The sequence below is a fragment of the Camelina sativa genome, chromosome 3, assembly GCF_000633955.1.
Source record: "Camelina sativa cultivar DH55 chromosome 3, Cs, whole genome shotgun sequence".
Lineage (NCBI taxonomy): Eukaryota > Viridiplantae > Streptophyta > Magnoliopsida > Brassicales > Brassicaceae > Camelina > Camelina sativa.
In genome coordinates this window covers 21363806-21375741 of record NC_025687.1, presented here as the reverse complement: position 1 = coordinate 21375741, position 11936 = coordinate 21363806, and the positions used below count along the sequence as shown (strand labels likewise).

Genomic DNA, 11936 nt, shown 5'->3' with positions numbered 1-11936 from the left:
CTTTTTCTTTAGGTTCTTTCTTCTTTGTTGTTCTGCAAATTGGGCAAAGATTCTTCAGCTTCAACCATTCTTTGATTTGTGCCCGCATACCCAATGCATCAAAGAATCAACTTAAGCAACCGGCAAGTCATGAATAATTAATGAAGAAGATTAAAAGTGCAACTCATAATGGTCAAAAATCTGATATTGGTACCTGACAAATACAGCATGGTTCTGCTTCTTGTGGAGACCTGGAGCTACTTTTGTACTTCTGTTGGTTCAATCCGTTTGATATGGTTTCCTCATTCAAACCGGTACAAACATCGCCAGTCCACTCTTCTAGGGACAACAACTCCTGCAGATTTTATACACCACGGTTAATCTGATGAGCAAATGAATGATTATGGGTTTGCTCTGGCTTTACCTCATATGTCATATGGACTGATTGAGAAGCATAACATCCCTGAACAAAGCAGCACAAAGAAAAATAGTAAGGTAAAATCTAGGTATGAATAAATGCAAACAGAAAAATCTATTGTTGTTTTCATTCATCAAGTTACATACTGCTATAGAAAAATCATTTTTATTTTTTTGTTTATACATAAATGGAAAACAGTACCTGAAAACGCAAGTTCCCTCCTGTGCTCCTAAGAAATTACGGACGGATCTGTTTCAGAAGAGAAACATATTATCAGATTAATAATGCGCATTTGCTCAGAAAACTATAAAGGGTGTACAGTCGATATGAGCACAAATCTAACATCAAGAAACAAAAGGGAGCATTAATCTTGATATGAAACAAACCTAGGATACCCCCGTTCTGCTTTTTCCTCGACTTGTTGTGGATGCCAAGCCTCACTATCCGATAAGAAACAAAAGACCAGGATGACCTGTGACCGGATTCATATCCTCAAGATGCTCATTATATTCTGCAGTCAGATTGACCTTGCGCCCAGCACGGTTTCCGTCAAAGGGGTTGCACTTACAAAGGGCTCAACTCAAGCCTGTCATTTCTCTGTTCCACAAAATGTCCAGTTCCCTTCCATTGCTCAGTGTGACTGGTGGCTTCGTTCTAGAGCTAGCCTCTCCGATGTTAAACATGTGTAACTCCCTTGATGAACTGAGTTTGGAAAAGTTGGATTTTTATTAGCAGCTGAATCCCGCAGTCCATTATCACCATAACAAAGACTAAGAAATAGAGATTAGCAATCCGAGCCTAGTAAAGTAATAGTAACCCTGAAATTGAAGATACAGGGTCGTGGCGATAAGTCACATTCACATTGGAGAACAAAAGTGTTTTTGTCACTCGGCCAAAGAAAAAATGCAACTGCGCAATTGAAGATACGCTACGCAATGTCTAATCTTAAGACCACAAAACCAACCACATTATAAGCTTTCTACTTGATCAGTCAGATACAAAAGTTACAATACCTAATCTCCAAAATCAAGCAACCTATATAACCAATGGAACATGCAGCAGAACAATATAATAGTCAATAAAAAAACATTAGCACAGCTACAACAAGAATAGCATCAGTAAATGAGATGAACACAAAATCTTTAGCAAAGCCTACATGAGGACCAAGGAACAACATTACTCGTAATCAACAAACCAGTAAACTCTTTAACTTACCACAAAGCCCCTATACACCTCAGACAAAACAGATACATTGAACCACTTTAGACGTAAATTCTTGTTTTAACAAACAAAAACCAAAAATTATCAGACAAGAGCTAAACAAGGACTCAATTTTTTTTTTATCACCCTCCAAGGAGAGATTCTACTGATGTTACAATGAACAAAAACACATATATCTAAGAACCCACCAAATCAAATTTCACCAAACTTCGATCGATCTGAGAAGGTTTTGGTTTGAGGAAAGCAAAGAAACGCTTAACACTCATGTAAATAAAATATGAAAGAGGAAACTGATTGCGGAGAAAAGAGGGAAAAGACTGATTGTGTAAATGTAATACCATCGTATATATCATGTAGTTATGTTATTCTATTATGTTTTTGATGTGCATGTTGATTGGTTATTATTTGATGGTTTAGTTAAATATTACTAGATTTGGACTAGCATATATGTAAGTACAGACCCCATGACCGGTACGACCAGCCTCAACTCCTGTGACTGGTACCACCACAAGCAACCACACCTACCACAAAATTCCATGACCGCTACGGCCAAGGACCAATAGACCGACCACACCACCCGTGATCAGTACGATTAAATCCACCACTTATAAGTCCCACAATCATTCTTCACACCTTAACAAATATGTTCGGTGATCTAAGAAGCAATGCTATCATTTCATTTATTTAGGCCTCTACATGTCATTCTTCACTAGTTTTCTAATTATTTATAAGTATAACTAGTGAACAAAAATCAATAATTAATTGGACAACATTGCACTTTATATTAAAGCTAATACTAATACTGGAAAACGGGCATCATAATAGACTAGGTACTTCACCACACAACGCGTGGGTTATGTGATGTAGTTGACACTTTCTTGTTATTTTTGGTTTTTTCATTTTTTCTTTTGTATTATTCCGTTTTAATTAGGTATGTACGAGTTTTGCAGTCACTTGTATTTATACACTACATGTTTATATCATTTCGTTTAAATGTATACAATTGTGGCATTTATTTTTTTATGAATTATGAGGATGTTGTTTTTTGTTTTTGAGGATCCAATCTTATCATTGACTGATATTGTTCCCAATACATTTATTGTATTTTAGATTTTCTAAATGTAAACCTTTCATACGTTGATGTTGCAATAATAAGTTATTTTTTTTAAATAATTATCTTCCGTGTAAGTGATTATGTTTGTATGCCCATGTTTTGGTCTAATATCAATAAGATCGTTTATGTTTTTCTTTAGTTGGCTTTGAAACCAATTTTGAGTTAAGCAAATAATGGGTCGAAATATGGTGTTAATCAGTAATATAAATTCTTATATATTGAAACGACCTTATCCGTTTTTAAAAAAAATATAATAATAATAAATAATAATAATAATAAAGAATAATGAATAATAATAACTAAAACTAGTGGTCTCATACCCACTAGCCTCCTAACCACAATCCCACACAACAGCGGAATAACAAATACCAATATCCAATAATAATCCATAATAAAATAACCAATATCCAAACATAATCATTCCAATGTCAAACAACAAAAAACAAGGAACCGGCAACCTAGAAAGTTCTAAAGACCCAACTCTAGCAACCTAGCAACGCCAGACAACAACCAATCGAGCCCCTAGAACATCTTCCTCTTCATTGCCTTGATTCCACGATCACACTTTGCCTTTACCTGCACCACAAACACAAATTGAGATGCATGAGTATTTGATAAATACTCAGAGAGGCAATCCTCCCATCTACTGGGCTATACACACAAGCAACAATGATTCCTATGTTCCAAACAACCAACAAACAAAACACACAAACCAGAAAAACAAACATCAACTCGCTGGAAGGGAGGTGTCGATCGGCATCAGCCAAGTGTCGACCGACACTAGCATTGGTGTCGACCGACACTACCCGACAGTGTCGATCGATCCCATTCTGCTGGTGTCGATCGACACTCCACCTGCAACTGCGATCCGCTCGAAGCCGAGAGTCGAATCTCGCTTCCCAACCTCTTCCAAATCGTTCAATACTCAAAACCCATGCCGGAATCATCATTAGGAACCTGTAGCAACCAATCCCCAGCAAGAAAACACACAAAACAACAACAAACAAGCAAGAACAAGGAAATCAAGGGCTTAGATTAGCCATGGTCATGCACTCAACTCTTTGAAGGTTTTTTTTTGAACCACAACAACAAATCCCACCCTCCTAACAAGCCTCTAACTCCTTCCTAGCCTTGGATCTCTCAAGAAAGAGCAAGGAATCTCACCAATTTCTCTCAAAAACAACAAAGCGGCAGACAAAAATAAACTCTAAAACCCTTCTAGCCTCGAAACCCACTTAAATATCCCGGTCCAATGGTTTTACTTAAACCAAACCGGACCAAATCGACGATTAAATCAATCTGGTCGAACCAGAAATAAGTGGTGTCGACCGACACCACCATGAGTGTGGATCGACACCCGCCCCCAAAACGCAGAGTTTTAGTTCGCGGGCGTTACAATCCTCGAATCTCGAACAACACTCAGCCAAGGACTCACGTACTACCGTCTCCACGGCCCGCACTCCTTCGACCGATATACGAAAGGTCACCTCTAGGTGATAAACTCACGCTCCTGGCATTATTTGTTCTCGACTTTTGGACTTTCCTTTTCTCATAGGCCTAAACCTTGAGTTTTTATTGGCTCTTCATCAGACCTAAGTCTGCATGCCATAATGTTGGCTCCTCATCGGGCCTAAACCCGCATGCCATAATTTATAAGGAAAAATCCAATACTCGTCTCTCGGGTCGTCACCCTACAGCGCGCCTTCGGATAGTCATCCGAAGTCGATATACCAACCACACTCCCAAGCCACAAAGTCTTAGAAAATGGCGGTACTAGGAGAACCGAAGTCCCCCAAGAGTTGCGAGCAAACAATTCTGAACACGTCTGAGTCCTATCCCTATCCAGGTTTCCTTCCCGTGGCTCGCGTAAGACAACACAATGTCCTACCAACCACATATCCCCTCACTGGAATACCTCATGACCACACAAGGATCATCTCACTGCCCCACGGGCCGCCACAATGGCCAAACAAATGTCCTAAACAGGACCGCCACAAAGGCCAAACAAATGTCCTAAACAGGACCGCCACAAAGGCCAAACAAATGTCCTAAACAGAACCGCCACCAAGGCCAAACAAATGTCCTAAACAGGACCGCCACAAAGGCCAAAAAAATGTCATAAGCAGAACCGCCACCAAGGCCACTCGTCCTGAAGGACCGTCACAAAGACCATCTATCCCGAAGGACCGCCTCAATATGCACTCTGGCTAAACAGCCCGCCACAAAGGCCACACAATTGGCTAAACAGCCCGCCACAAAGGCCACACAATGGCTAAACAGCCCGCCACAAAAGCCACACAATGGCTAAAAAGCCCGCCATAAAGGCCACACAAGCCCCTCCAAGGCTCTCTTCCGCTAATAATGGACGAATTCTAACTCACATAAAACCTTCCATTTTTAGACTTTCCACTTCCGGAACTTCCCATTTATAGAAACTTCGAATTCAGGAAAATTTCTTCCAAAACATTGTCTTGCGGAAATTTTGTACTCCAAACACCACTTCATCTTGTTACTGAGTCGCACAACCAACCACCCCAAGCGACAAAGTAAACAAGAGAGATGGGTTGGAATACTCCATTCCCGCTCCAACCACAGACTACGACTGGGACCAGGCTAGACAAGTTCAAGTCGCGACCTGCTTCTCGAACCACTTCTTGAATCTTGCCTTCTTCCGAAGTTCTTTGATCCTCCTCTCGAGAATCCTCACTGGTCTCGCCTCCAAAGTCATGTTGGGCTGAAGATCCTCAGGGATCTTAGCCAACAACTGGTCATCCTCACGGAGACACTTCCGCAACATAGACACATGGAAAACCTTATGAAATGCACGCATAACCTTAGGTAACTACAACCTTTATGCCACTGGTCCAACTCGCTCCATCACTCTAAACAGACCCATATACTTCGGACTCAACTTAGTCTGAGTCAATGATCTGTTCGGACCCCGCAACATGGCCATCTTGAGGTACATTCTATCTCTAACCTAAAACTCAAGATCTCTCCTCCTCCTATCGGCGTAACTCCTCTGCCTATCCTGAGCTTCCTTCATGTTCAGCTTGAGAACCCGAATCTTCTCCGAAGTCTCCTGAACAAAATCTTCCCGTACATGCTCCTCTCCCCCCACCTGAATCCAGCATAACAGTGTACGACACGGCCTCCCATACAAAGCCTCATAAGGAGCCATGCCAATATTCGCCTGGTAACTGTTTTTATAAGCAAACTCTACCAAGCTCAAGTGATCTGCCCAATGGCCACCCCAATCCAACACACACATCCTCAACAAATCCTCCAACGTCTGGATCGTCCTCTCTGACTACCCATCTGTCATGGGATTATAAGCTGTACTCATATGCACCTTAGTGCCCATCTCTGCCTGAAATGCCATCCAGAACACCGAAGTGAACTTGGAATCCCTATCAGACACAATGCTCGCTGGCACCCCATGCAAACTGACTATCCCCTTCACATACTTCTTAGCCAAGACCGCTGCTCCATCAGTCTTCTTATTGGCCAGAAAATGTGTCGACTTAGTCAACCGGTCCACAATGACCCAGATAGAGTCAAACGTCCTGGACACTGGCAAACCAACCACGAAATCCATAGTAATCATATCCCACTTACACTCTGGAATGGGAAGACTCTTCAGCAAACCACCTGGTACCTGATGCTCAGCCTTCACTAGTTGACACACATCGCACCTCGCAACCCAACTAGCCACATCCTTCTTCATCCCGACCCAGTGATAGTACCTCTTAAGGTCACGGTACATCTTAGTCGCTCCTGGATGAATAGAGAACATGCTCGCATGAGCCTCTCTCAGGATCTCCTGCCTCAACTCCTCATCCTTAGGCACACAAATCCGCCCATGCACCAGAGTAGTACCATTGGTCGAAACCTGATACTCGGAATCAACATCCTTTGAGGCATTCAACAGCCCCAAATCCTTCTCCTGAGTCAACCGCACTCTGCTCAGCAGATCTGCCCTATCAGCTGCAATCAAACCCAACGGCTCCTGAGAAACCGCACACAAGCTTAACGCACTAATCTCTCCTACCAAAGACTCCATCTCCTGCTCCTAAGCCGAAGCCGCCCGCTTCCGACTCAAAGCATATGCAACCAAGTTAGCCTTACCAGGGTGGTAGGCTATCTCCAAATCATAATCTGCCACGAGCTCCATCCACCGCCTCTGCCTCAAATTCAGCTCGGGCTGAGTGAATATATACTTTAGGCTCTTATGATCTGTAGACACATGTACCTTTGCACCATAAAGATAATATGTCCAAATCTTCAGGGCAAAAACTACAGCACCTATCTCCAAATCGTGAGTAGGATAGTTGTCCTCATGCTTCCGCAACTGCCGCGAAGCATAAGAAATCACCTTCCCATGCTGCATCAACACACATCTCAAACCAACTCTGGATGCATCTGTATACACCACATAGGATTCCCCCTGCTCAGGTAAAGCCAACACCGGAGCAGTAGTCAACATATCCCTCAAGCTTGCAAAGCCCTCCTCACACTCCTGTGACCAAACAAAAGGAACATCCGTCCCTGTCAACTTAGTCATAGGTCGTGCTCTGCTCGCAAACCCCTGCACAAACCTCCTGATCTTTGTGGCATTCTGCGTTCTAGGTCAATCCGTGATAGCCTGAATCTTCTCTGGATCTACAGAAATCCCATCTGCAGACACAATGTGCCAAAAACTACATTTGCTCAACTTAGCAAACAACTTCTGCTCACGCAGCTTCTCCAGAACTGCTCTCAAATGCATTGCATGCTCCTTAGGACTCTTAGAATAAACCAGGATGTCGTCGATGAAGATGAAGATAAACACGTCCAGAAACTCCTGAAACACGCTGTTCTTCAACCTCATAAACGCTGCTGGCGCATTTGTTAATCCAAACAGCATCACCACAGAGAAGATTCAGGCTATCATGGATTGACCTAGAACGCATAATGCCACAGAGATCAGGAGGTTTGTGCAGGGCTTTGTAAGCAGAGCACGTCCTATGACTAAGTTGACAAGGAAAAATGTCCCTTTTGTGTAGTCACAAGAGTGCGAGGAGGGCTTCGCAAGCCTAAAGGAGCTGTTAACTACTACTCCAGTATTGGCTTTGCCTGAGCAGGGAGAACCCTACGTGGCCTATACAGATGCATCCAGAGTTGGTTTGGGGTGTGTGTTAATGCAGCATGGGAAGGTGATTGCCTATGCTTTGCAGCAGTTGTGGAATCATGAGGACAACTATCCTACTCATGATTTTGAGATGGGTGCTGTAGTTTTTTCCCTGAAGATTTGGAGATCTTATCTTTAAGGTGCAAAGGTACAGATCTTTATAGATCATAAGAGCCTAAAGTATATATTCACTCAACCCGAGCTGAATTTGAGGCAGAGGCGGTGGATGGAGCTTGTGGCGGATTATGATTTGGAGATAGCCTACCACCCTGGTAAGGCTAACTTGGTTGCAGATGCTTTGAGTCGGAAGCGGGCGGCTTCGGTTCAGGAGCAGGATATGGAGTCTCTGATAGGAGAGATCAATGCTTTGAGTTTGTGTGCGGTTTCTCAGGAGCCGTTGGGTTTGATTGCAGCTGATAGGGCAGATCTACTGAGCAGAGTGCGGTTGGCTTAGGAGAAGGATTTAGGGCTGGTGAATGCCTCAAAGTATGTTGATTCCGAGTATCAGGTTTCGGCCAATGGTACTATTCTGGTGCATGGCAGATTTGTGTGCCTAAGGATGAGGAGTTGAGGCAGGAGATCCTGGTAGAGGCTCATGCGAGCATGTTTTCTATTCATCCAGGAGCGACTAAGATGTAACATGACCTCAAGAGGTACTAGCACTAGGTTGGGATGAAGAAGGATGTGGCTAGTTGGGTTGCGAGGTGCGATGTGTGTCAGCTAGTGAAGGCTGGGCATCAGGTACCAGGTGGTTTTCTGAAGAGTCTTCCCATTCCAGAGTGTAAGTGGGATATGATTACTATGGACTTCGTGGTTGGTTTGCCAGTGTCCAGGACGTTTGATGCTATATGGGTCATTGTGGATCGGATGACTAAGTCGGCACATTTTCTAGCCACTAAGAAGACTGATGGAGCAACGGTCTTGGCTAAGAAGTATGTGAAGGAGATAGTCAGGTTGCATGGGGTGCCAGCGAGCATTGTGTCTGATAGGGATTCCAAGTTCACTTCGGTGTTCTGGAGGGCATTTCAGGCAAAGATGGGCAATAAGGTGCATATGAGTACAACTTATCATCCCCAGACAGATGGACAGTAAGAGAGGACGATCCATACGTTGGAGGATTTGCTGAGGATGTGTGTGTTGGATTGGGGTGGCCATTGGGCAGATCACTTGAGCTTAGTAGAGTTTGCTTACGACAACAGTTATCAGGCGAGTATCGGGATGGCACCTTATGAGGCTTTGTATGGGAGGCCGTGTCGTACACCTTTATGCTGGACTCAGGTGGGGCAGAGGAGCATATACGGGGCAGATTTTGTTCAGGAGACCTCAGAGAAGATTCGGGTTCTCAAGCTGAACATGAAGGAAGCTCAGGATCGGCATAGGAGTTATGCCGATAGGAGGAGGAGAGATCTTGAGTTTCAGGTTGGAGATAGAGTATACCTCAAGATGGCNCCTACGTGGCCTATACAGATGCATCCAGAGTTGGTTTGGGGTGTGTGTTAATGCAGCATGGGAAGGTGATTGCCTATGCTTTGCAGCAGTTGTGGAATCATGAGGACAACTATCCTACTCATGATTTTGAGATGGGTGCTGTAGTTTTTTCCCTGAAGATTTGGAGATCTTATCTTTAAGGTGCAAAGGTACAGATCTTTATAGATCATAAGAGCCTAAAGTATATATTCACTCAACCCGAGCTGAATTTGAGGCAGAGGCGGTGGATGGAGCTTGTGGCGGATTATGATTTGGAGATAGCCTACCACCCTGGTAAGGCTAACTTGGTTGCAGATGCTTTGAGTCGGAAGCGGGCGGCTTCGGTTCAGGAGCAGGATATGGAGTCTCTGATAGGAGAGATCAATGCTTTGAGTTTGTGTGCGGTTTCTCAGGAGCCGTTGGGTTTGATTGCAGCTGATAGGGCAGATCTACTGAGCAGAGTGCGGTTGGCTTAGGAGAAGGATTTAGGGCTGGTGAATGCCTCAAAGTATGTTGATTCCGAGTATCAGGTTTCGGCCAATGGTACTATTCTGGTGCATGGCAGATTTGTGTGCCTAAGGATGAGGAGTTGAGGCAGGAGATCCTGGTAGAGGCTCATGCGAGCATGTTTTCTATTCATCCAGGAGCGACTAAGATGTAACATGACCTCAAGAGGTACTAGCACTAGGTTGGGATGAAGAAGGATGTGGCTAGTTGGGTTGCGAGGTGCGATGTGTGTCAGCTAGTGAAGGCTGGGCATCAGGTACCAGGTGGTTTTCTGAAGAGTCTTCCCATTCCAGAGTGTAAGTGGGATATGATTACTATGGACTTCGTGGTTGGTTTGCCAGTGTCCAGGACGTTTGATGCTATATGGGTCATTGTGGATCGGATGACTAAGTCGGCACATTTTCTAGCCACTAAGAAGACTGATGGAGCAACGGTCTTGGCTAAGAAGTATGTGAAGGAGATAGTCAGGTTGCATGGGGTGCCAGCGAGCATTGTGTCTGATAGGGATTCCAAGTTCACTTCGGTGTTCTGGAGGGCATTTCAGGCAAAGATGGGCAATAAGGTGCATATGAGTACAACTTATCATCCCCAGACAGATGGACAGTAAGAGAGGACGATCCATACGTTGGAGGATTTGCTGAGGATGTGTGTGTTGGATTGGGGTGGCCATTGGGCAGATCACTTGAGCTTAGTAGAGTTTGCTTACGACAACAGTTATCAGGCGAGTATCGGGATGGCACCTTATGAGGCTTTGTATGGGAGGCCGTGTCGTACACCTTTATGCTGGACTCAGGTGGGGCAGAGGAGCATATACGGGGCAGATTTTGTTCAGGAGACCTCAGAGAAGATTCGGGTTCTCAAGCTGAACATGAAGGAAGCTCAGGATCGGCATAGGAGTTATGCCGATAGGAGGAGGAGAGATCTTGAGTTTCAGGTTGGAGATAGAGTGTACCTCAAGATGGCCATGTTGCAGGGTCCGAACAGGTCATTGACTGTGACTAAGTTGAGTCTGAGGTATATGGGACCATTCAGAGTAATTGAGCGAGTTGGACTAGTGGCATATAGGCTGGAGTTACCTGAGGTTATGGGTCCATTTCATAAGGTTTTCCATGTGTCTATGTTGCGGAAGTTTCTCCATGAGGATAACCAGTTGTTGGCTAAGATCCCTGTGATCTTCAGCCCAACATGACTATGGAGGCAAGACCAGTGAAGGTTCTCGAGAGGAGGATCAAGGAACTTCGGAAGAAGAAGATTCCTTTGATGAGAATCCTGTGGGACTGTGATGGTGTTGAGGAGCAGACTGGGGAGCCAGAGGCGAGGATGAAGGCAAGGTTTAAGAAGTGGTATGAGAAGCAAGCCGCGACTTGAGCTTGCCTAGCCTGGTCCCATCTATAATCCGTGGCGGGCTGTTTAGCCATTGTGTGGCCTTTGTGGCGGGCTGTTTAGCCAATTGTGTGGCCTTTATGGCGGGCTGTTTAGCCAGAGTGCCTGTTTAGGCGGTCCTTCGGGACAGATAGTCTTTGTGACGGTCCTTCTGGACGGGTGGCCTTGGTGGCGGTCCTGTTTAGGACATTTGTTTGGCCTTGGTGGCGGTCCAGTTTAGGACATTTTTTCGCCTTGGTGGCGGTCCTGTTTAGGCCATTTGTTTTGCCTTGGTGGGGGTCCTGTTTAGGACATTTGTTTGGTCTTTGTGGCGGTCCTGTTTAGGACATTTGTTTGGTCTTTGTGGCGGTCCTTTTTAGGACATTTGTTTGGCCTTTGTGGCGGCCCGATGGGCAGTGAGATGATCCTTGTGTGGTCATGAGGTATTCCAGTGAGGGGATATGTGGCTGGTAGGACATCGTGTTGTTATACGCGAGCCAGAGGAAGGAAACCTGGATAGGGATAGGACTCAGACGTGTTCAGAATTGTTTACTCGCGACTCTTGGGGGACTTTGGTTCTCCTAGTAATGCCATATTATGAGCCTTTGTGACTTGGGGGTATGGTTTGTATATCGACTTCGGATGACGATCCGAAGGCGCGCTGTAGGGTGACGACCCGAGAGATGAGTATTGGATTT

General features: G+C 44.6%; 1 long non-coding RNA gene across 1 annotated transcript; it reads right to left on the bottom strand.

Moving 5' to 3' along the window:
- Window positions 1-443, bottom strand: LOC104777654. The gene is made up of 3 exons (XR_766321.1): window positions 404-443; window positions 194-334; window positions 1-69 (listed from the first exon to the last, which is right to left on the bottom strand). It is a non-coding gene; the product is annotated as an uncharacterized LOC104777654 (long non-coding RNA).